Source organism: Ochotona princeps, chromosome 15 (genome assembly GCF_030435755.1).
Source record: "Ochotona princeps isolate mOchPri1 chromosome 15, mOchPri1.hap1, whole genome shotgun sequence".
Lineage (NCBI taxonomy): Eukaryota > Metazoa > Chordata > Mammalia > Lagomorpha > Ochotonidae > Ochotona > Ochotona princeps.
Window position 1 is genome coordinate 3826862 of NC_080846.1, and position 23933 is coordinate 3850794.

General features: G+C 53.9%; 1 protein-coding gene across 4 annotated transcripts in view; it reads left to right on the plus strand.

Moving 5' to 3' along the window:
• The window catches only part of TCF20 (transcription factor 20), a 171385-nt gene that overhangs the window by 70942 nt on the left and 76510 nt on the right, over window positions 1-23933 (plus strand). For 2 of the 4 annotated variants that reach the window (XM_058673228.1, XM_058673231.1), the window contains exon 1: window positions 7668-7986. The exons of the other annotated variants lie outside the window; for them this stretch is intronic. The gene's annotated coding sequence lies outside the window, so the exon portion shown is untranslated. Of the gene's footprint in view, window positions 1-7667; window positions 7987-23933 lie in introns of those variants that run through there. 4 annotated transcript variants of the gene reach the window in all.

The window sequence follows — 23933 nt, forward strand, 5'->3', positions numbered from 1 at the left end:
TGTTAAGACTTGCCCGCAGGGATCTGTGGGTAAAGGGAATTAGAGCTGCCATGAGCAAGGGTGAGAACGTGAGTGCCCCACAAAGCTATAGCCCTTAAGGCCCTGCCCACCTCCCTCAGCAGGACACGGGCACTGCATAGCTTCAAAGCCTGACGCTGCCACTCACAGGCTCTGTGGTCTCAGGCTAATTATTTACTGCTCCGAGCCTCAGTCTGCACACCCGTTAATGGGACTGCTGGGAGTGGAGTGTGACGTGCAGGCAGCCCCACGGCACATACGAGTGCTGTGGAGATGTATGACTGCTGGTAACCCCTCCAGCCCCTTCCCATTCTCCTCAGGGCTGCCAGGGGGCCTCCTGCCGAGCCCTGAGCCAGGCGGCCAGCCTCAGGGTGGGTTGCTGAGCTGGCAGCCTGCCATGGAGTGGTCTCCGAGAATTGGTGCGTTGGCTCCCACTGCTGGCTGACAGACAGCCTGATAAAGTATGTCACTTCGGGAAGGTTTCGGAAGACATTTCTGGAAAATCTGCCTAACCTTTACAGGGGCTGTACACAGTCTGCACTCCACTCACTTTCTGGTCTTGGCTTTGGTCACAATAGGGTCCCCTCCCTTTCCGGGGCCTCAGTTTCCTCATCTGTAAAAGGGGACATGAATCCCACCCACCCCTGAGGGCTATGTGCTGCTGCTCACATGAAACATGCTGTAAATCCCAAATATCTTGCAGCTATTGAAAGCTTTGGGGTTGTTTCTGGCCATAGGCCAGATGCCTGCATGGCGTCACGCGTGGTGCCGACTCTGGGCGTGGACAGCCATGAAGTGCCGGTTTTGCTCTCTCAAGGGCTCCCTGAACTTGGGAATTTGCAGAGAGATGCTGGTGTCGGGGCCTCATCGCACGGGTGTTTGGGGAGCAGCTCGGTGTGTTTGGCCACTGGGCTGGCTGCTGGTGCTGAGGCACTCAGTCTGTGAGGGGCGTGGAAGACCCAACCAAGGAGATCTGTTGCTGGCCAGGTCTCCCTGGAGGAGGTGGCCCCAGGGTCGCTGGAGGGTGAACACTGCCCTCCACTCTGGCCCTTCTGCAGTCTCCCCCCTTGTCCCAGAAGGACCCGAAGCCTTCTGCAACCTGCTCCACCCCATGCACCTCCAGCTCTCTCGCTTCACGGACAGGACATTGAGCTCCTGTCCCTTCCTGGAAATGCGTGTTCTCCTTCCAGCCTCAGGGCCTTTGCTCAGGCCGGGCCCTCTGCCTGGAGTGTTTCTCATATCTCTTGTTTCTTATCTCTCCAAGATAAAGGGTTTCTGTCATATAGCCCTCTGTATACCTGCTGTTCCTTTGTCCTAACACATATCATGGTATTTTTTTTTTTTTTAAGATTTATTTATTTTTGGGGCCTGGTGCAATGGCCTAGCAGCTAAAGTCCTCACATTGAACGCACCGGGATCCCATATGGGCGCCAGTTCTAATCCCAGCAGCTGCACTTCCCATCCAGCTCCCTGCTGTGGCCTGGGAAAGCAGTTGAGGATCCTGCACCCTTGTGGGAGACCTGGAGGAAGTTCCTGGCTCCTGGCTCCAGATCGGCACAGCACTGGCCGTTGTGGTCACTTGGAGAGTGAATCATTGGACGGAAAATCTTCCTCTCTGTCTCTCCTCCTCTCTGTATATCTGACTTTGCAATAATAATAAATAAATCTTTCTTTAAAAAAAGAGATTTATGGGCCCGGCGGCATGGCCTAGCGGCTAAAGTCCTTGCCTTGAACGCCCCGGGATCCCATATGGGCGCCGGTTCTAGTCCCGGCAGCTCCACTGCCCGTCCAGCTCCCTGCTTGTGGCCTGGAAAGGCAGTCGAGGATGGCCCAATGCTTTGGGACACTGCACCCGTGTAGGAGACCTGGAAGAGGTTCCTGGTTCCCAGCTTCAGATCGGCGCAGAACCGGCCATTGCGGCTCACTTGGGGAGTGAGTCATCGGATGGAAGATCCTCTTCTCTGTCTCTCCTCCTCTCTGTATATCTGGCTTTCCAATAAAAATGAATAAATCTTTTTTTAAAAAAAAGATTTATTTATTTTTATTGTAAATTCAGATTTACAGAGGGAAAGATCTTCTGTCCACTAGTACACTTCCCAAGTGGCCACAATGGCTGGAACTGAGCCAATCCGAAGTCAGGAGCTTCTTCTGGGTCTCCTACATGGGTGCAGGGTCCCAAGGCTTTAGGCAGTGCCCTACTGCTTTCCCAGGCCCCAAGCAGGGTATTAGAAGGGAAGTGGAGCAGCTGGGATATGGAGCAGTTCTAATATATGTGATCCCGGAACATGCACGGTGAGGACTCAGCCACTACTACTGTGCCAGGCTCAGATCGTGGTATTAACCAAATGATGGTGACATGTGATGGCAGCCCCATGGGACCAGTAGCTGTGTGGTAGTCAGAACCCTTGGGCTCAGTCACTGTTGAACGAATGAATGACTGTTGAGGCAGGTAATGGAAGGCGTGTTGGTGCTGTGGGGCGCAGATGGGCAGAGAGGAGCGCACTTTGCTTGGTTTGGCTGAGGCAGAGCCAGACGTGGAGGAGGTTGGAAAGGAGAGCTGAGCCAAATGACGGCTTTGCCTTTCATGTGGTCAGGAATTAGACAGGGGTCCCCCAAGCTCCCTAGGACTCCCTGAAGACTCGCAAGCTGGGTGTGTGCAGGCAGAGAGGCTCTGGGTCACTGGCATGTGTTGTATGGGGCCTGGGACACTGGCTGGGGCTTGGAGAATCCTGTGGCTTCCGCTGTGCCCTGTTTCCCAGCCTCACACCTGTGCTCCTTGAGAGCTGGCAGGGAGCTGCTGGGTGTGAGCCTTGTGTGGAATGACTGCCTCAGAGAGCCTCCTTTGTGGAGAGTGGAGCATCTAGCTGTGCAGTCCCACACCTGCAGCCTGGGGCCTTCCCGCTGGCCCTGGGAGCAGCCCATTACACAGATGAGTAGAGGTATTTCTGTCCCAGTGTCCAGCAAGGATGATGCTCCCAGGCCTCTGGGGGAAGTGGCAGATGTGGACTCTTGGGGAGGACCCTAGAGCTAAGGGACCCTTTGCTAAGTCCCACCTTTTATCAGCTGGGCACCTGCTTGGCAACCCTGGACTTCGTTTCCTCCGCTGTGAACTTGGGGATCCTCTGGTGGTAAAGGTTAAGGCACAGTCACGGGAACAGTGGGAGCCTAGGGAAGTGCAGTGGCCATTATCATGGCCCATCTTCTCTCCACAGTTTGAATTCCTAGCAGGAAGGTTGGGTTTTGGGCTTAGCAATGAAGAGCATGTCAACAAAACAGGATGGAACAAAGTCTTTTCCCGGCATGCCTCAGCATGTGGCACTGCCTGCCTGTGGAGCCCAGACAATGATGTGGCTAAAAGTCTTGAGCTTTCAAGCAGAATAATCCCAATGGGAAGGAACTTCCTTATTGTTATCTTCTGATGAGGCCCCTCTTCCTGGCTTCACGCTGCAGCTCTGTCCCCCCTCCCAGCTGTCATGGGGCCTCAGTTTCCTCATTCTTGCCAAACTAGGGGAGGCAAGAGTCATTCCCACCCAGTTAGGGGATTGTGAGGATTCCTCAAGGTATAGTGCAGGCACTTAGAGCTTTGTCCCTGCATCATCACATCGTGTCATCCTCCCTCCAATTCTCCATAGTACTTTGTGTGTGTGTGTGTCCAGTGAGGGCCCTAGGCTGAGAGGCTGAGTCCAGATCACAATGCTGCCTCTTGCTGGCTGTGTGGCCCTTGGGCAAATCCCTTCCTTTCTCTGTGGACCACTTCCTGCTCTGTAGAGAAGATGAAAACCAGTGCCTCGTAGAACTGTGGGGAGGGGTAAAGGGGCTCACCAGGTGAGGGTCCTAACTCCCTGGCTCCCTGCCGCAAGCTCCTAGCTTACATACAAAGACACTTAGACTCAGTGTGATTGCATGGTCTGCTACATGGCCCACTTGGTTGAGCACACTGACCCCAGCTGGGTGAGGGAGCTGTGCCAGTGCTGGCTTGCCAGTGGCTGCCCAGCAGGAGCCGAGCCAGAAGGGGCAGTGAGTTAAGAGCAGAGGGGTGATCTTTCCAGTGATTATACCACAGGGGTTCTGGCTTCTTGTCATCTCTTTGGGCACCACAGCTGAGCTCCCTAGGACAAGGGAGCAGGCATCCAGTGGCTGCTGCTGGCTGAGTGGTACCTCAGGCCTGGGGGATGCAAGTCCGAATTCATCCAGCTGCCCAGTGTCCAGGGACTTAACCCATAACTTTTGGGGACACAATCTAGTGTTGCCAGGAAGCCATGTGGTTAAGAGCCTGCACTCAGAAGATCTGTGTTCAAATCCAAACCTGGCTTCTTCCTGGCTGTGTGACTTCAGATAGGTTACCTGAACAGTCTGCACATGCTTCAGGGGTCCAATCTGTAAAATGGGTGATGGTAGTGCCAATCGTCAGGTTGGTGCCAGCGTTAAATGTCCAGCCCATAAGGACCAGTGGGAGTTGAGGTGAGTGAGCCACAGCCTTGATCCTGAAGGGAAGAGTGGAGGGGCGGCCTGGGGAGCAGAGGCCATTGGGATTGATGCCAGGCACGGCACAGATTCAGGGGCCTGTAGTAGGCTCCCACCCTCACCCACCTCCACAGCCTCATCTCTGGCCCCTGCCCTGGGCAGTGAGGTAGTCTTGAGATTGCTGGCTCTCTGGAGGCCCTGACCTCGCCTGAGGAACCCTCCTTCTGAGCCCCGGGGGCTTCCTCCCTCTGGCCAGGAGCCTCCTCACACACAGCTTCCTCCATCCAACCAGGGGCCTCCTCACACACAGCTTCCTCCATCCAACCAGGGGCCTCCTCACACACAGCTTCCTCTGTGAGACCAGGAGCCTCCTCACTCACAGCTTCCTCCATCCAGCCAGGCACCTCCTCTTGCACAGCAGGTGCTCTGTGCAATGAAGTATGTCCACAATGCTTGGGAGAGCCTCTGCTGGTGCGAGCCCTCTCAGCATCTCTAGCGCAGCAGCTCGGGATAGACCCAGCAGGATGCTGTTAGCTGGAGACTTCCCTAAGTGGCCTCTTGGAAGACTGGAGGCAAAGCCCTAGGCGTGGGAGTGGGAATTCCAGGCCTCCCTCTGGGTGTGCTTCAGTTAGCAGTTGGCCCCTCCTGGGAGGGAGAGCTGGCGCCTGTCAGTGGGCTCCAGAGAGCTAGCGGGTGTGAGGAGGGACGTCTGCCTGCTGAGGAAGGCACGAACGCTGGCTCTTGTCGCACGAGTCACTGATGTGCCGAGCAGGGCCGGTCCCCTCAATCAATTGGTGCTGACAGATGGTGGCGGAATTGGTGACCTTAGAGGCAGAAGGAATCCATTTGTAATCCTGGGACGGCCCAGGCGCCCAGAGGAGGGCAGAGGAGTTTGTAATAAAAGGAGTGACAAGGGGTTGGCAAAAGCCATCTTTGAGCCGGAAGAGGAGGGAGGGGATTAATTTTGCTCTTGGAATTGATACACACTGATTCTGTTCCATGAGGCTTTTTTTCTAATGGACTGGATTGGGCAGGCAAAACAAAATCCCAGTTCGTCAAAAGAGCTTTCTTTAAAGAGTTCAAAGTGTGGTAAGAAACTGGGACTCACTCATTTGAGGCCAGGTGAGACCAACACAAGTCCTTAACATGATTCCAAAGGAGGGGACTCCTAGTTCCTGAGCTCCCGCCGCTGTGGGCTGTCGGACAGTTAGCTGCCTCTCCCTGAGCCCGGATGGCCGATGTGTCCGCACCACGGCACCACAGCTGACGGTGTATGTGCCTGTTCTGTGTCCAATTCTTTGTGCAGCTCTTCAGGTTCCTACAACATTGAGTGAGTGAGGTATATCACCCCTCCCCATCCCGCGACTTCATAGCTGGGGAAACAAACCAAGGTTGAGATGTGGAGTTGGTGCAAGACCACACAGCACAAGCACTACCCAGACTGGTCTGTTGGCCATGGGCTACGGGGACCTGGGACTGGGAACGTGGCCATGTGGAGTCCAACTGTGGACAGTGTTCCAACAGGATCTGGAAGGTGGCGGGGGAGACTGTGAGGTCAGTGTCAGGACAGGGTAGCCAGGAGCTGGGGCTCCTGGTCACTGTGTTCTGACTCTGTCACAGCCCCGCCACCAGGGAGCTGAGGCAGCAGAGAGGAGGTGAGGAGCTGCTTTCCTCTTCCTGAATTTTCTAAGGCAGATGGGGCTGCTCCCTCTCACACGCGGGGTCTGCAGGATGTGCTTCTGTATGCTGCTCTTTTTGTCCAAAACATGGGAGTCTGAGCTGCTCCCCCTCCCTCAGCCCGGACCCAGGCTGAAACCTGGCTCAGCAGGCGGGCCTTTGGAGAAATCTGTGCCTGAAAAGTTGAAAATGAAACTCAGAACAATGGGAACAGCCAGAGGGCAGGGCCTGGTGGCCTGTTGAGCTCTGCCCCGGAAGAGCTTGGCATCCTGCCTGGCACGTGGGAGGAGTGGGGGTTGGGGCAGTGCTCAGAACTCCCTATCCCACGTGGGAGCAGAGGATGGGCAGAAGGAAGTCACTGTCTTCCTCAGCCACAGCCCTCCTGCCGTGGGGTGGGTGTCAGGGCTGCCCCAGGCCCGGCCTGGGGCCCCAAGACCTCAGGTACACAGACCTAGGCCACAGGCGGTTCCTGGCCCCCTGCTGCCACCTGCTGCCTGAGGCACTTTTGTGTTCAAACAGGAGGAAGCCATGCACACCTGTATTGTCTGCGACACTTGGAATCCTGATCTCAGCCAGCCTGACAGACATTTAATCCAAACGCCCCTCCTCCCCCCCCCCCCCCCCCCGCACCAGCATCTAACCCAGGTGGGGTCTGGTCAGGGCACCGGGTGAGGTGGACTCCAGACACACCCATCCACTGGCACTGCTGCTGGTCGTAGGCCACACGACACTGCTTGAGGTTTCCTTAGGGGGAAGAGTTGTGTCATGCCTTTCCCTGGACTCTGCACTGTAAATCCCCAAGTTAGTTCCCGGCCCTGGTCGTGCCAGTGGGGCAACTGGACTGTATAGAGCTTCTGGCTTACCCACCGTGAGCTGGGTGGGCCCCTCTCTGTCCCGCGTTTAGTTAAGAGGAAATGGGCTCAGAGAGGATCCAGTCGTGCATTCAAGGGCACTGAGTGCCAAGGGTCGGACCCGGCAAGGGCCGGGGCTGCCCCAGGGCCCAGCGGGTGTTTAGCGGGCAGAAGCCGCCCCCACAGTGGCCCTACTATTGCAGGTTGCAGAAGGAGGCCAGGTCCTTGCTCGCCGGGCTTGTCGGGGCCGCCAGACACGAGATTCTGGCGTCGGAGGCTTCAGGGAACTCCAGAAATTCCAGTGAGGGATTCCGGGCCACCAACTCCCCAGAAAGTTGGCTCGCGGCCACCCCCCCAAGACGGCCCCGAGGCATGGGCCAAGATGGCACAGCACGAGCGGCGCGCCGGCGGGCCGCTGCTGCGCAGAGGGCGGCCCCGTCCAAACCGGCCGCCGGCAGCGGGGCGGGGGTCCCCAGGGGTCCCCCAAGGCCCCCGGCTCGACGACGCCGCCGCACGCGGGTGGGCACGCGCGCGCCGGCCCGCCCCCGGCCGCCCCGCCCCCGCCGCGCGCCCCGCCCCGCCGCGCGCCCTCCCGCCCGCCCGCGCGCCGCGGCCCGGAGCCTCCCCATTGGCCGCGCGCCGTCACCTGACGCTCTGTTATTTCCTGTGTGTTGGGAGAATGGAGAGAAAAAACCCCGAGCCGAGCCGCCTTCGGCCCCTACCAGGCGGCCACGGCCTCCGCCGGGGGAGCCCGCCCTGAGGCGCGCCGGGCCGCCGAGCGAACGAGCGAGCGCGCGGGCGGGAGCGAGCCTCGAGGGGCCGCGGCCCCGGCCCGCCCCGCCGCCGGCTGGGGCGTCCGAGCTGGAGGCGGCGGAGGCACCCCCACCCCCACCCCGCGCAACGCCGCCCGCCGCCGCCGCTCCCTCCCCTCCTGCCCCGGGCGGAGGGCGAGGGACGGGGCGAGGGGCTCCCGCAGGTAACCGCCACCCGGGCCCGAGGGGGAGGGGTCAGGCCTGAGGGCCGGGCTGTCCGGCCCGGGGTCTGGGGGGCAGTGGTCTGTGCCTGGTCCGACTTGGGAGTGCTGAACCTCCGGGACTCCAAGGCGGAGCTCCGGTGCCGAGGGGACTGTCCCTGCGCGGGCCGAGCCGGAGTGCAGCCGGGGCTGGGCCTGACCTAGGGCTTCTGAGGGGGACAGGAGCCTGACCTGGCGTTAGGGCACTGAGGGGTTTCGGTCCGGCCTGCGCAGGGCCGGTCGGGTTTGGGCAAGGGTCCTAGCCTGAGGGTGCGGGGTGAAGGTACCTGTTTGCGGGTGCGAAGGCAGAGGGAGTGAGCGGGTGCGCCCTGGGGTCGGCGGGGTCAGCGCCATCAGCCCCGGTCTCGCTGCGATCGCTTGTCCGCTGTGGGCTGGAGGCGAGGCTGGCCGGAGGGGCGGAGGGGCGAGCTTGGGCGGGCGGGGAGGGGCCGGGCCGGAGGGATCGGCGCTGGGGCGCCCGGGAATCGGGAGTTGGAGCGCGCCGTGCTGCGGGAGGGCTTGGTGCCTGCTGGCCGCTGGCCACCGGGGAACACCTGAAGCCATGTGGACGCTACCGCTTCTCTCCTTTTGGGGGCGGAGGGCAGGTGCACGGGGTCTCTGCGACGGCCAAGCGCCGGACACTTCCTGCTTGAAGCTTGCTTCCCTCCCCCGCCGCCAGTGCGGGGCGCTGGGTGTGAACAGGGTCTTGGTGCGAACCTGTGCCTGACTACATAAGGCGGCTGATTTGGGGTGTGGGGAGGGTGGCTGAAGGGGAACTGGGCTAGCCTGCTGTGGTTGCAGCGAGGGGTGGAACACGCCTGGGTGGGAGTGGAATTTAGGGAGTTGAAGGGTTTGCGATGCTGGGGAGGGGGACGCCCTCCAGGGTTTGTTGGTGGTGGTTGCGAGTGCTAGCACTGTTGGCCCTCACGTCCACCTTTCAGTTTGACCTTAGGGGACAGATAAAAAATTAGGGTTTCCCCCTCTGCACTTGGCTGTTTTCCCCTGTCAGGTTAGATGGCTGTGGCAACTGCTGTAAAATGGATGAAATTTTAGAGCTATTATCTAACAGGCTGATCTTTGAAGGCTAATTGGACCCTTATGTTAACAGCCTCAGTGAAGAATGAAGAGTTTTATTAGAAAACATCTTACATGGGGTAGCTACTTTGGTGAATGGGGAAATTGCACTGAGTCCCCCCCCCCCCCACCTGGGAGCTGCTTCAGCTTTGCATCCCCAGGCGAGTTTCCCCTACTGAGCCCTGTTGGACAGCCATCGGGGCTGGTAGTGACTCCCTGTGTGGAGCAGAATGGGACTGTCCCTCAGATGCAGGCACCTGACCTGCCTCTCTCTGCCCGCATGGGGCACACAGCTTGGTGCAGGGACAGTGTTTCTGTTTTCTCGCGTGCCGTCCTGTGCTGGCTGTGGCAGGTGGACATGATGGTGTTCTGGGCCGTGCTGAAGACCCCTTGTGTTTGCTGCTGTCCAGCACCCCCTCCCTGTCTTTGGTGGAAGAAGTGGAAACTGACTTAACTTGGGACTTGCGGATATACGTGATGTGATGGATCTGGGAGTTGAGAGATCTTTGTGTCCGTGGGGAGATGGAAGTTAAAAGTTGTTTCAAGGGACAGTTGGCATTGGCTAACGTGTGAGGCTTCCAGCTTTGGTGTTTGCAGAGCAGGGATGAAATGAAATTCTGTAATGTCTCCTGTGGAATTAGCCATCACCTCGGGGCGCACTAATTATTAGCAATCCTGATTCATTCAGTGGTGGTGGCTGGCTGCTTCTCCATGCTGAAGAACCCCAATTAGTTCCACTGATTTATGGTGTGTGAGGGCCTCGGGCTGCACATCCGACTGCTGAGTGCTTCTAGGTCCACCTCAGAGTTTGGTCTAGTTGATCTAGTTTTTAGTTCTTTGATGCCTGAGGAACAGGTGCGTATCGTGGTGCAGTGTGTCTCAATTCACGTCTTTGTTCAGTTTGTACAGCTCAAAGGGGATTGGCATGGGCGAGGAGGTATGCGCATCATTCCGAATTTGGAGACAGTTTGGTAAAAAGTTTCTTGTCTGTGAACATCTGTCTTAACACATGGCGGACACATACCTGAGTAGCAGTTTTAAAGATTTATTTATTTAGTTGGAAGGTGGAACGAGAAGAAGACAGATCTTCTGTCTGCTGGTTCACTTCCCACATGGCCACAACCATCCGAATTGGGCTCGTCTAAAGCCAGGGGCCAGGAGCTGCTGCTGGGTCTCCCATATGGCTGCAGAGGCCTGCTTGGCTATCTTCTGCTTTCCCAGACATGTTAGCTGGGAGTTGGATTAGACGTGGAACAGCCAAGGCTGGAATGACACGGTTGTGGGATGCCTGCAGTGAAACCTGCTACATCACAGCACTAGACCCCATACCACTGGGAGTTTGGTAAGCGTCCACTTTGGCTATGCCTGGCCAGTTTGGCCAGTGAAATTTAATACATAAAATTTTTCTCTTTCATACCCAATTCTGCTGTTCTTTTTTTTTAAAGATTTATTTATTTTTATTACAAAGTCAGATATACAGGGAGGAGGAGAGTCAGAGAGGAAGATCTTCCGTCCGATGATTTACTCCCCAAGTGACTACAACGGCCGGTGCTGTGCCGATCCGGAGCCAGGAGCCAGGAGCCAGGAACTTCCTTCAGGTCTCCCATGTGGGTGCAGGGTCCCAAAGCATTAGGCCATCCTCAGCTGCTTTCCCAGGCCACAAGCAGGGAGCTGGATGGGAAGTGGAGCTGCCGGGATTAGAACCGGCGCCCATATGGAATCCCGATGTATTCAAGGCGAGGACTTTAGCCACTAGGCCACACCGCCAGGCCCTGCTATTCTATCTTGAACTAAAATACTTTTATATCGGCTCAGAGTGACTCGACAGGTGGAGGGCTGTCTCCCTTCCCGGGTTTACAGTGTGCAGGCATCCTGTTCGAGTGGGAGCCCATCCTTCCCCCAGGGCTCCTTCAGCACTACTTCTCCTGGGGCCTTTGTATTCATGGCGCTTCATCTTTTTGTGGAGAGGTTAAAAAAAAAAGCCACAAAGCAAAACAATAAAATGCTATGTATTGTCCTGAGATAGTACATCATAGGTATATGTTGGAAAGATTCCGAAATTAAGTCTTACAGTAGAGCATAATTTGGCTGCATGTCGCTCAGACTAGTGGGTTTGGATGATTAGTCTGTTGCACGTATTTTTTAATACTCATGGTACCTGTGGAGTGGGTGAGAAGGTTGTCATGGTGACAAGCACCATCAGTGCTTTCTGCTTCAGAGCTGCGTTAGCTGGTACGGAACCACACAGCCTGGCGGGATGATGCACTTTCTAATGCAAGCGCTTGTTGATGTGTCTCAGAGCTTCATTGTGAGGAGGTAAGAGGAAAGATGAGCTTCTGGGGGAAAGTTGGTTGTGTTGTGCACACGTCCGCAGTTCTCTGAGAAAGGGTGGAAGTTGGTTGGCACACTAGCCCATCAGCCTGATCAGAAGACGACTGCCATGTGTGGGCGCCTGATCCCTGACTGTGTGCTTTCCTTCACACGCAGGAAGCTTTGCTGACATGTGGTGAGCATGGGGCATGCCGTAGTGGGCACGGCGGAGAAGGAGCCTGCTCTGGCCCCAGGCTGTGACGTAAACATGAATGCCCCTCGTGGTAGTGACCCAGGGTGTCATAGAGTGATTGCGAAGACAGTCCTCGTTCTGAAACCTTTTCCACTGGTGGACAGTTGAATTTGAACCTGCCTTTGAAAAACATAGATAATTTATTTTTCATTGAACATCTTTTTTTCAGAAGCACATTTTTTAAAAAAAGATTTACATATTTTTATTGGAAAGGCAGAATTAGAAGAAATGGTAGAGGAACATCCTCCATCCAATGGGTCAGTCCCCAGGTGGCTGTAACAACTGGAGCTGTGCCAGTCTGAAGCCAGGATCCAGGAGCTTCTTCTGGTCTGCCATGTGGGTACAGGAGTCCAAGGACTTGGGCCGTATTTTGCTGCTTTCGCAGGCACTTTAACAGGGAACTGGATCAGAAATGGAGCATGTGGGGCTTGAACCGGCACCTGTATGGGTGCTGTCTCTTCAGTACGCTTAACCTACCGCAGCACGTTGACACAGATCTTATGCTTTGTGAGTAGAAACCTGGCTCAGAAGAACTTGCAGATCATTCGCGTTACCTTGTAAAGGCTGAGGAAGGGCAGTGTTGTCGTTTTTTTTTTTTTTTTTTTTTTTCTTTTTTAAGAGGGAGAGAGGTCTTCCAGCTGCTGGTTCTCTCACCGGATGGCTGCAACAGCCAGTGCTGGGCACAACAAAACCAGGAGCCAGTAGCTTCATCTGGTTTTCCCACAGGATATAGGGGCCCAAACATTTGGGCCATCTTTGCTTTTTCCAGGTGATTAGCAGGGAGCTGGATTGAAAGTGGAGCAGCGGGACAAGAACCAGTGTCACAGACAGTGGCTTCATTTGCTATAGCACAGCATTGGCCACTGACTCCCTTAACTAAAGCGTAACAGCAGACATTAGACTTCATACATTGCCTGCGCCTCAGTGCCGTGGCACACTCGCCTCACAGAATGTTGGACTTGGCACTGTTGCTGAAGGACTGTACTATCACTGCGATAATACGAAGGGAGGAGAGCGCAGGGGGCGGGGAGGAAGAGGAAATGGGGGGGAATCCTTGTACCTACAAAACTGTGTCATAGAAAATAATAATAATTAAAAAGAAAGAGAGGAAATGTGTGGTAATATTGGTGAATGCTAGGCAATATAGGAAATAGTTTGGGTTGTGTTTGTTTCTTTGCTGAGGTTTGGGCAGGGGTGTTAAGATCATGGTTGCAATCAACGAAGCTGGCAGGGACTGGTGATATCTGTATGTAGGGTGTGTGTGACAAGGCTGAGTGAGGCAGACCAGGACAGCTTGGAGCAGAGGCTCTGGCAGGGCAGGGAGCCATGCCAGGCAGGCTTTTTGTCCACTGTGGCCAGGAGAGTCCGTCCTCTTTTTCCCAGCCAGTTAGCCTCCAGCATGTCATCTTCCCTGCTTGCTGTGTGCTCTGATTTTAGAGCTAGAAGGAGTCTAAGCGATGGTCTTGTCTGACCTCTGGGCTTCTAACTCTGGAGAGATGCTGAGACTTAGAGATGCTGGTATTGCCTGGACACGGGCAGCTCTGCCGCGACAGATTCCCACATAGGACCATGTTTCTGGCTGAGTTGGCAGGATTCTTGCCACCAGAGGTGGTGCTCTTCTAAGAGCATTGGTGACCCCTTGTGGCTCCTGAGTGGGGACTGAAGGAAACCTGTGGGTGCTGAGGGCCTTTGAGGGCGGCAGAGCCCATGCAGCTCCCGTCTTAAGAAATCAAGGGGGCTGGGATTGTGGCAGAGTAGGTTGAGTAGCTTATGACGCTGATACTCCACTCCGAGTGCTGGTCTGTGTCCTGGCTGTTCTACTTCTGATCTGGCTTCCTGCTAGGGTACTTGGGAATGCCGCAGAGGATGGCTCCAGGACTTGGCCCTCTGCTATCGATGTGGGAGACTGGAATAGAGTGTCTTGCTCCTGAACCAATGAAGATTTCTCTGTGTCTGTCTTGTGCCCCTTTGCTCCATTTTTCAAATAAATCTTTTAAAAGATCCAGGGAGAGATGGCAAGTCAGTCTTGAGTACAAATAAAGTGGTATTATTTTTTGTTTTTGTAACAGTTGTCATTAAAATCCGAGAGACAGAGACCTTCCATGCTGGTGCACACCTCACATGCCAGACTGACTAGACTAGAGCTCATTCTGTCTGTCACGTGAGTGGCAGAAACTTGAGTCCTTGAGCTGTCCCCTGCTGCCTCCCACCTCATACACAAGCAGAAAACTGGAATCCGAAGCTGAGTTGGCACTTGTGTAATGGGCTGTCGGCTTCCTGGGTGGCCGAGCGCCCCTCCCCAGCAATGGTACTCTTCACAGAGGTGCTAACTGTTGGGTTTCTGGAGTCCTACTGGTTTTTGCTGTCCCACTTTCGCTTTGGTCTGAAATGGATGTTCAGCTTGAGTTGCTCAGTTAGATTAAAAAAAGCCTTTCAGGCTGCTGTGTGGCTCCAGTTGGTTCTGCATTTCCGGTGAGTGAAGAGTCCAGCGTGCTTTCTACCTCCAGACTGGAACGCTCTGCTTAGAGAGCCTGGGGCATGTTCAGTGCCTGGTAGTGAGAAACGTGCAGGGCCACTGCCCTCGGCACTCTTACTTGGTGCCTTTGCAGACCAGTTACCCTGTGTCCTCATGGCAATAAAATGGGAGGGCACTCTTGCTGTGCCCAAGTCCCTATGATGGGCACTTGGTGTAGCTCTATGCTAATGTGCCTGAGAAAGCAGCAGAAGATGGCTAAGTGCTTGGGTTCCTGCAGCTGTGTGGGAGACCTGGATGAAGCTCCTGGCTTGGCCTGGCCCAACCCCAGTTGCTGCGGCCCTCTGGAGTGAACCAGTAGTTGGAAGATGGGAAGATGTCTCTCTCTGCACCTCTCCCTCTTGGTAACTATGCCTGTCAAATTAAATAGGTAGTTTTTAAATCTGGTGGTGTGCACCATTGGTTTGGCACTTGGTATGTGGCTGCTGTCCATTAAACACGTGCCGTGTAGTGCTGGGGGACAGGATACTCAGAGCAGGGCTGGCTTCTGCCATCCTGTTGATTGTATCTCTAAGATTGATTTGGAAGGCAGAGACAGAGCAGATGAGCACACCTGCCTTCACTGGTTCCCTCTGCAGATGGTGTCAGCAGGCAGGAGCCGGGAACTCCACCCAGGTTTCTGACAGGTGGTATTACAGTGATTTAGCAAGCATCTGACCAGGGAGTCAGATCAGAAGTGTAGTAGCTGATGCTTGATAGGAGTGCTGGCATCCCAGGTGGCAGAGCATAAACGTGCTGCAGTGCAGCTGATCCTACACCCTTACACTTTCCAGGAGAGGGGCCGTTAGAGGAATACGGGATGCCTCAGCACCCTTACACTTCTGTCCAGGAGAGGGGCAGTTAGGGGAATACAGGATGCCTCAGCAAGTTTGCAGCCTTGACTTAAACTCTCTGGGGACTTCTGCAGGATACGCACTCATTGACCTGCAGCCCCTCCTGCTCCTTTCTGCCTCTCTCAGGCAGGTCTTCTGTTTTCAGTGCACGCTGTCCCTGGGCGATCCTAAGTACCCTGGCACTCACTGTCCAGACACTGATGACTTTTAGTTCAAAGCTACAGCAAGACCTTTCCTAGCTCCTCCAGTTTCTGCTTGGCATAACTTCTCTGATACATTTCACTGATATCACAACCTTTATAAGTCAAAATGGAACACACAGGACACGAGGTCCGTTTACTTATGTATTTGAAAGCAAAGTTAGAGGAGGAAAGAGATCTTCCATCTGCCGATTCACTCTCCAGAAGGCTGCAGCCATGGGAGCTGGGCCAGGCCAGGCTGAAGCCTGGAGATAATTCTGGATCTCCCACATAGGTGGCAGGGGCCTAGAAATTCGGGCCATCTTTTGCTCTTCCCAGTGCATTAGCAGGGAGTTGTATCAGAACTGGAACAACCGGGACATGAACTGGCACCCATATGGGATGCTCACTGCAGGCTGCAACTTTAACCTCCTGGTCAACAGTGTCAGTCCTAGAACACGTGGTTTTTAGTAGTGTTTCTTGGGCCCCATGTGATGGCTCAGTGACTAAATCCTCACCGTCCACATACTGGGATCCCCATATGGGTGCCAGTTCATGTCCCACCTGCTCTGCTTCCCTTCCAGCTCCCTGCTTGTGGCCTGAGAAAGCAGTAGAGGATGGTCCAAAGCCTTGGGACCCTGCATGCATAGGAGACCCAGTGGCTCCTGGCTCCTGGCTCGGGATCAGCTCATCTCCACTGTTGCGGCTACTTGGGGAGTGAACCAGTAGATGGAGAATCTTTCTGTAATCTGCCTTTCCAATAAAAGTGCTAAAAAACCTTAAAAGTATTACTTCAACAGTAACAAATGTCCTCTTTTCTTAAACTTCCTATCTGTAGTTACCTGCTTGGCCTTCAACTTCCTTTTTCTTTTTTAAAAAAAGATTTATTTGCAAATCAGTAACAGAGAAAGGGAGAGCGCTTCCATCAGTTATTTCACTCCCTAAATAGTTGGGACATGTAGGCCTGGGCTGGCCTCAAGCTGGGGCTTCCTCCAGCCCTCCCACACTGGATGCAGGGTTCCCAACATAAGGGCCGTCTTCCACTGCTCTCGTGGGCTGGTAGGGAGCTGGATTAAAGTGGAGCAAATGGAACATGAACCCATGCCCATATGAGATGCTGGCATTGCAGGCATCAACTGTATTTGCTAGACCGCAATTCTAGCCTCCAGCTTATTTTCCTTTTTTATGATTCACCTATCCATTTATTTATGTATTTATTTTAAGATTTATTTATTTTTATTACAAAGTCAGATATACAGAGAGAGGAGGAGAGACAGAGAGGAAGATCTTCCGTCCGATGACTCTCTCCCCAAGTGAGCCGCAACGGGCCGGTGCTGTGCCGATCCGATGCCGGGAACCAGGAGCCTCTTCCGGGTCTCCCACACGGGTGCAGTGTCCCAAAGCATTGGGCCGTCCTCGACTGCTTTCCCTGGCCACAAGCAGGGAGCTGGATGGGAAGTGGAGCTGCCGGGATTAGAACCGGCGCCCATATGGGATCCCGGGGCATTCAAGGCAAGAACTTTAGCCGCTAGGCCACGCCGCCAGGCCCTATCCATTTATTTATTTAAAGAGTGGCAGGTGGGGAAGAGACAGGCCATCTGCTGATTCTGTCCTCAGATGACTGCGACAGCCAGGACTAGGCCAGGCCAAAGCCAGGAGCCTGGAGTTCCTGCTAGGTCTTCCCTGTGGGTGGCAAGAACACCAGACTTGGATCATCATCCACTGCTTCCTGGCAGGTGCCTTAGTGGAAAGCTGAATTACAAGGAGTGGAAGTGAGGTTTGATCTGTGAGTCCAGTGTGGGATGCTTACCTGCAGAGCATTTAACTGTTCTTTTCTGCACGCAGCTCTGCTGTCTGCCAGTTTCTCAAGTTGTATTCCTTTTTATTTTCTTCTTCTTCTTCTTCTTTTTCTGTTGGAAAGGCAGATATACAGAGAGAATAGGAGAGAAGAGAGTAAGATCTTCCTTTTGCTGGTTCGCTTCCCAAGTGGCTGCAACGGCCAAAGCTGAGCTGATCTGAAGCCAGGAGCCAGGAGCCCGAAGCTTCTTCAGGGTTTCCCATGCAGGTGCAGGGTCCCAAGGCTTTGGGTTGTGCTCTACTGCTTTCCCAGGCCACAAGCAGGGAGCTGGATGGGAAGTGGAGCGGCCAGGACATGAACTGGCGCTCATATGGGATCCCAGCACATGCAAGGTGAGGATTTAGCCGCTGAGTCGCTGCGACAGGCCCCCAGGCGTGTTTTTGTGTGGTGTGTGAAAGCCTATCTTAGAGGTATACAGAAACGCCCTGCGTTCTTGCACCCTGGGCTCCTGGCTTCAGTCTAGCTTGCTGCCAGCATGTCTGCCGTAATGACACTTACTTCATCCTTACTGCCACTTCGTCTGACCTGTCTTATCCTACCTGGAAAACTGACCTGTTGATGTCTCTCCCTGCATGCATACCTGCCCAGCGGAATCGCCGAGTCACCTGTCTCTTGTTTCTCTCAGTGGTTTCCTGGAGCGCTTAGAGGAGATTCCAAGCTGCTTTTCGTGGCTCCCAAGGTTCTGTGCAGCTGGGTGCTGGCTGCCTCCTGCTGCTTTCACTGTCCTCCAGCCACACACACCTTGGCTTAGCCAGCTGAAGGTGCTGAGCTCTTTCTGACCTCAGAAACTTTTCTAGGTACTATGTTTCTTTCCAAAGCACTGGCCAGTCCAGGCTTCTCCCTTTGTTATAGAGTTGGTTAAGCAAGTAGAAGAGTGAGATGGGTGGTAAAGGGAACAGAATGAGGAGCTGAAGGGTTGTCAACTCGGTTGTGATACTGGTGGGCCAATGCGAGCAGCCCCTGGGTGCCAGGTGGCTGGCCCGTGGCACCTGCTGGCAGGAGGAGGAGTGGTGCAGGTGCGCATCCGTCAGTCGGTGACGCAGCAGTAGCACGTCTAGGTGTTTATCCAGGAGGAATGAGCTTATCTGCAGGTGAGCCCATGTAAAGAATGCTCATAGCAGCTGTAGTCATAATTGGAAGCTGGAAACAGGCCGCATTTTGTTTGCGAGAGAATGGGTAAGCAGACGGCCGCACACTCCGCGGTAATGAGGAGCCAGGCAGATGCACGGAAAGTGAATCTCACCAATGCTGTGCTGAGTGAAAAGCTGGACACAATATAGAGCATAATGCATGAGCCTGTTTAGAAGGCCTTCCGGGATGGGCACAGCTAATCTGTGGTGTGAGAAATAAAAGTTGCTTGGGGGGCGGTACTGACTGCGAGAACTTTCCCGAGTGATGGAGTTGTTTCTGGGCCTTCACAGGCTTCCACCCCGTCCCCCCTAGATTTTATTTGAAAGGCATAGTGACAGAGTGAGAGAGGGAGATGTTCATCCATTGCTGGTGTGCTCTGCAGAGGGCCGCAGTGAGCAGTCTGGGGCGTGCCTTCTGGACTGTCTTCCTGCTTGCCCAGGTGCAATATCAGGAGGAGTGGCTGGGACTAGCCTCCCAGGTGACCTGACCTGCTGCCGCGCAGTGCCTGCCCCGTGTTATCTCACACTGCGGCTACTTCAGTTGTATGCTGCTCCAGGGCAGGGAAGTATTCTGAGAAGTGTGTTGTTAGGTCATTTGGTTATTGTGCAGACCTCTGACCGTGGAGTTACTGGGTGGCTGTTGGATCACGTGGGAGCTGCATGGATCAGAATGTTGTGGTGGGTGTGTGTGTCAATCCAGGACTTGTTCTCCATTCTCATTCTCGCTCCACATTGAAATCCACAGCAGGTTCTGTTTCTCAGATGCCTCTGGAAGCTGTTCCTGCCGCGTAGGCACACTTATTTAGACTACTGTGGGGTTAGCATTCTGAATGGTTGGCCTACTCCCTGATTTTCCCCTCCTTCCAAGCCATTTTTTTCCCCCATTTACCAGCTCAAATAATTTTTAAGAAGTCGAGGGTATGGAACTGGTGCATTGATTCAGCTGGCTAATCCTCTACCTCCTAATGTGGCATCCCATATGGGTGCTGGTTCGTGTCCCAGCTGCTCCACTTCCCACTCAGCTCCCTGCTTGTGGCCTGGGAAAGCAGTTGAGGACGGCCCCAGAGCCTTGGGACCCTGCAAGGGAGATCTGTGTGGGAGACCTGGAAGAGGCTCCTGGCTCCTGGCTTTGGATTGGCTCAGCTTCGGTCATTGCAGCTACTTAGGGAGCGAACCAACAGATGGAAGATGTTTGCCTCTCCTCTCTGTAGATCTGCCTTTCCAATAAAAACAAAGGAATTTCAAACAAAACTGAGGTTGCATTCTGTCATTTGTCCTTCTAGAATGTTCCGTTGGGTTTGCTTCCGTTGTCTTCCTGGTCAGCAAGGTCCTGCCTCCTCTGGGACCTTCTCATCTGGTCTCTTCCTGCTTTCTAAGTTCCAGGATCAATGACCCTGTTTCTCTTCTTTATTATGATTTAGCGCGTCTGTGTTGTGGCACAGTGGGTTAAGCTGCCGCCTGTAACACTAGCATCTCATGGGAATCAGGTTATGTCCTGGCTTTTCTGTTTCCCATGTAATTCCCTGATAATCTGCTTGGGAAAGCAAGGAGAGATGACCCAAGTGTTTGGGCACCTGCGCTCATGTGGAAGACCTGGATGCAGTTTCAGTTTCCTTGCCTCAGCTTGGCTCAGCTGCAGCTGTTGGCAGACCGGCAGTAGGAGAGCTCTGTTTCTCTGTCTTTTAAAAAATAAATTGTTTTTGGAAGAGTCACAGGAGAACGTTGTTTGTCTGATGGTTCACTCTCTGCACGTCCATAACCAGTCAGGACTGGGCCAGGCAGAGGTTGGGAGTTGGCAACACCCATCCCGTCTCCCACCTGCTTCCCGGGAGCATCCTCATGGTGCTGTGTTGGCAGTGGAGTGGCCTGTGTACCTGCTGTCACGCCATGGGATGGGGCTTAGCTTACCCCACTGCACCACAGCATGCCCCCTCCCCGTCCTTTCTCAGTCTCTGGGATTTGTTTGTTTCTCAGGTTCAGTTTCAGTGTAACCTGCTCTAAATCCACTCTTCAGGGTCCCCATTTTGTCACCTGCCTTGGTTTGTTTCTAGTTTCATCACAATGTGAATGTATCTTGCCTTCCCTCCTTGCCCCCCCCCCACTTGCCCCCTCCTCAGGTTAAGCTTACTAACTGCTGAATGCCTGATGTCTGTAGAGACTGAGTCACAGAACCTTCCACTAGGTTGATTGGGAGGTGGGATTGACAGGGGTCGGGCCACAGAGAGGCAGGATGTGCTGTTGGGCCACTAGGGGATAGAACTGCCATTTACAGAAACCACTGAGGAAGATTGGGTGGGGTGTGAAGTGAGAAATTCAGGCTTTTTTTTTAATATATAGAATTTATTTATTTTTGTTATTTGAAAGTCACAGGTACAGAGAAAGGACACAGAGAGACCCTCCTTCTACTGGTTCACTCCCCAGATGGTCTTAAATCAAGGGTGAAGGGACCCAAGGACTTGAGCTATCCTCCTCTGCCTTCCCAGGACGTTAACAGGGAGCTGAATCGGAAGTGGAGCAGCCAGGCCTCGAACCAGTGCCCACATGCGGTGCCGGTCCCAGGCAGAGGCTCAATCTATGCCATGTCACTGATCCCAAACTTACTTTCCTTGTAGGATTTCTTTATTTGAAAGAGTAACAGGGAAGTAGGGAGGGGGGCCTTCCATCCGCTGGCCTCAGGTACTGAGTGTTGCGCTGGAGGGGTTTGTGAGCCATCCCTTGTCTGACACCGGGCTGAGCTGCAGGAGAAGGCGCGTGTGGTGTTCCTGAGTCACGGTGCTCTTAGGGTCTGAGGAAGGTGAGGAGGTGGACAGCTGGCTCCGTCCGTGTTTGCCGAGCAGTGGGCCTCTCGGGTAGCTCCAGAGCTCTTTTGGAACTCTGCTACAGTTTAAGTTTTTGTTTATAATGACAGGTGTTCAAGGAGCCTTGAGTAAAATTGAGGAATGTGAACACTTGAAGGCTCGGGAGGAAAATCCAGAGAATGGAGTGAGGATTACGTTTCACAGCTTAGGTGGTGGCCAGGACTGCTGAGAGGTGGCACTGGTGGAGGGTTGGCACCTGTTGGTGAGGAAGTGAGTTGAAGTGCTAGCAGTAAGCCTGGGGTCAGGCTGTCCTCAGTTTGACCAAAGGGTGAATCCAAAGTCAAGAAAAGTTCTATGTCTGTCTGTTTTTTTTTTAAGATGTATTTATTTATTTATTTATTTTTTTAGAAAGTATCTTTTTTTTTTTTAAAAGATTTTATTGTTATTGGAAAGCCGGATATACAGAGAGGAGGAGAGACAGAGAGGAAGATCTTCCATTCGATGTTTCACTCCCCAAGTGAGCCGCAACGGGCCGGTGCGCACCGATCCGATGCCGGGAACCAGGAACCTCTTCCGGGTCTCCCACATGGGTGCAGTGTCCCAAAGCCTTCGGCCGTCCTCGACTGCTTTCCCAGGCCACAAGCAGAGAGCTGGATGGGAAGTGGAGCTGCCGGGATTAGAACCGGCGTCCATATGGGATCCCGGTGCTTTCAAGGCGAGGACTTTAGCCGCTAGGCCACGCCACCGGGCCCAAGATGTATTTATTTTTATTGGAAAGGGAGATATACAGAGAGGAGGAGTAACAGAGAGGAAGATCTTTGGTCCCATGGTTCACTCCCCAAGCAGCCCCAACGGCTGGAACTGAGCCAGTCCAAAGCCAAGAGCCAGGAGCTTTTTCTGGGTCTCCCACGTGGGTGCAGGGTCCCAAGGCTTTGGACCATCCTCTGCTGCTCTTCCAGGCTGTAAGTAGGGAGCTGGATGGGAAGCGGGGGTGCCAGGAGTAGAACCAGCGCCCATATGGGGTCCTGGTGCGTTCAAGGTGAGGACTTTAACCCCTACACTATCGTGCTGGGCCCTATGTCTTTTTTTCTTGTGGGCTTTTTTTCAACAAAAAGAACTGGGGGAACTTGAGGAACACGTGTAAATCCTGATGGGAAGGGGCCAGCAGGGCAGACTGTGTGGAAGGAGCAGGAGAGGATGCATCGCAGGAGAATCGAGTGTGACCCAGGGCTGCGGGAGCAGGATGCACGTGGGTGCCGACAGGCAAAACCCAGTTTTCTTAGTATGTCCACGGGGCCTCTGCTGAGGGAAAAGTTAGGGTTGAACCTGGAGACACCAGACAAGGTGTGACGCCAGCTGAGGACTTGAATTGCCAGCTGGAAATCAGAAGCAGTTTGCAGGAGTTTTCTGTCTCTTAGGATTTCAGAGAAACGTGGGACCTTTCCAAGTTGTCTCGGTCTCAGTCCTGGCGCTTTGCCCCCCACTTCCACCCCCGCTGTTACTGATCCTCGCCAGTGGCTGGCAAGTTCCTCTAGAGTCCTGGTGTTTCAGTGGTTCTGTCGCACGCACGGTGTAAGTGTGTCTCGCAGTAGCAGGTAAGGCTGGGGTGCTTCTCCCGCCGGGGACTCTTGGGGCCAGGGGCAGAAGTGTCACCCTCCTCCCACCTGCAGGCAGCGCAGCTCTCGTCATCTTCCCCTGTCTCCATCTTTTGGGTATCTAAATTTTTTGCCAATATCATAAAAAATGTTTTTAGATACTACTTCTAGCTTGAGGGTCTTTATAGCTTTGCTTTATAGCCCCAGTGTCCACCTGTCATGGCGTTGAAGAGTCAAGATTGGGTTCACACTCTGAGCCTTTGCTGTGGAGTGTCTGCTCTTCCTACCTTTATCCGCGTTTTGCCGATACGCTGTGCATCTGTTGCGTGTCACAGTTGTCATAGTTGTCCTCCACAGGGTTGTTTTTTTCTAGACAGCTGCAATGCCTTGTGTCTCGGTCACATAGTAGGTATTAAAGTGATGTTGAATTTGGGTTTAATTAGGAAACACGCAAAATATTCCTGAGTCACTGGAATCCCTGAAGAATGGGGGGAATCCAGAGGAACTGTGGCGTAGTCAGTTTAACCAGGTAAAACGCTACGTAGTGAGGTGATGCGGGTCATTAACTGTGGTCAGCTGTTCCTTGGCTCTGGCAAGCCACAGCAGAGACAAATTCCGTTGCAGTGTTTATTGAATGAAGACACTGGAGAACTCCTTGCCTTGAGGAGTGTTGGGAACCTCTCTGTAGAGTCTTAGAACAATGGACTAGACTTCATTTGTGTTCAGGACTTGTATGTGGTGGCAAAGGTGTGGCGGACACAACCTCAAGATCTTCAGCTGGACCCTGCAAACTCAACAGGTGTAGTAGGAATAAACTTTAAAGGAACTCACGCATTAGTGAACAGAAAGGGCTGAGAGGAGACATTGAGTTGAATTTATTGCTGCTGTTGCCCCCCCAGTGGGTATGAGTTTAAATGTAAGGGGAGTAGGATGTCCATTTTTTACGTGGAGGAAGACTGTGAAGGTGGCCTTGAGTTGTAGCCTACTCACAAGGTTGGGTTCCCCTGAAGGACAGCTTACCCTGCCTCAGTTGTGAAATATTTCAAAGCAAAAACAGACCTTCACTCTGTTAATTGGCCAGCATTTATATCGCAAGTTGGCTTCCCCTAAAGGTAGGGACTGGGCCGGGCAGGGCACGTGGGTGACGCCTGTGGGAATGAAGCCAGTAATAACCCATCTTCCCTTTCTCTGGAGTTCGGTGTCTGTAGGAATCAGAAATCGAAAACTCACGTTTGTTAAATCTGGAAGGGCTCCCAGAAGGCTGTACAGTAGTTGGGTGTAGGCTGGGTGCTAGAACTCAGGCAGGTGCTGTCAGAGAACACTGTCAGGGAGGGGGTTGCAGGCTTGA